This window comes from Polistes dominula, unplaced genomic scaffold (genome assembly GCF_049000335.1).
Source record: "Polistes dominula isolate Pdom_NZ unplaced genomic scaffold, Pdom_raw_medaka scaffold_35, whole genome shotgun sequence".
Classification (NCBI taxonomy): domain Eukaryota; kingdom Metazoa; phylum Arthropoda; class Insecta; order Hymenoptera; family Vespidae; genus Polistes; species Polistes dominula.
In genome coordinates, this window is record NW_028300968.1 from 2,224,237 (window position 1) to 2,225,123 (window position 887).

Genomic DNA, 887 nt, shown 5'->3' on the forward strand with positions numbered 1-887 from the left:
TTAAAATTCGATTACACATGAAAAGGACTTTATACTTGGAGCAGGTATATATATATATATATATAAATCTACAATGCAAACATAGGTTCAATATTCTAATCACAATACAGTTACGATAAAACACGCGTCATATCATCAATCCAACATACAATGATTCACTATTGTAATATTTGATAATATTCAAAGAGTATAATAATAATAATGAAAGTATGATGCATAACCATAATAAGAATAAACAAAAGTAAAATGAATATAGGATAATATAATAAATAGGAATATATAATAATACAATAAAAAGATAAACTATAAAACTAATAATATATACGATATATTATTATATAGTATATAATAATATTAATACTAATACTAGTATTAGTATATAATACTAGTATAATAGTATATAATAATATTAATATTAATACTATAAATTATATAATATATAATAATATATACTACTAATATATTGTATAATATACTATAATATACTATTAAAATACTGCTAATATACCACTAATATACTCTATAGTATACTATAATATAAATATTATATATTATTATGATATAGTTATATATTATATTATGTTATAGTATATGTATACTATAATAAACTATATAATAAACTATATAATAAAATATAATATAAAAAAGATATTGAAGTTATGCATGAAATTTATTCTTTTTATTTAATATATATATATATATATATATATATATATATATATATATATATATAATATTTATAATTAAATAATATTTAAAATATAATTTATAATATAATATTATATATTAAATAAAAAAAGAATAAATTTCATGCTCAACCTCAATATCTTTTTTTGACAAAGGATAAATATAAATCATACTAAAATAAACAAAAGTAAAATGAATGT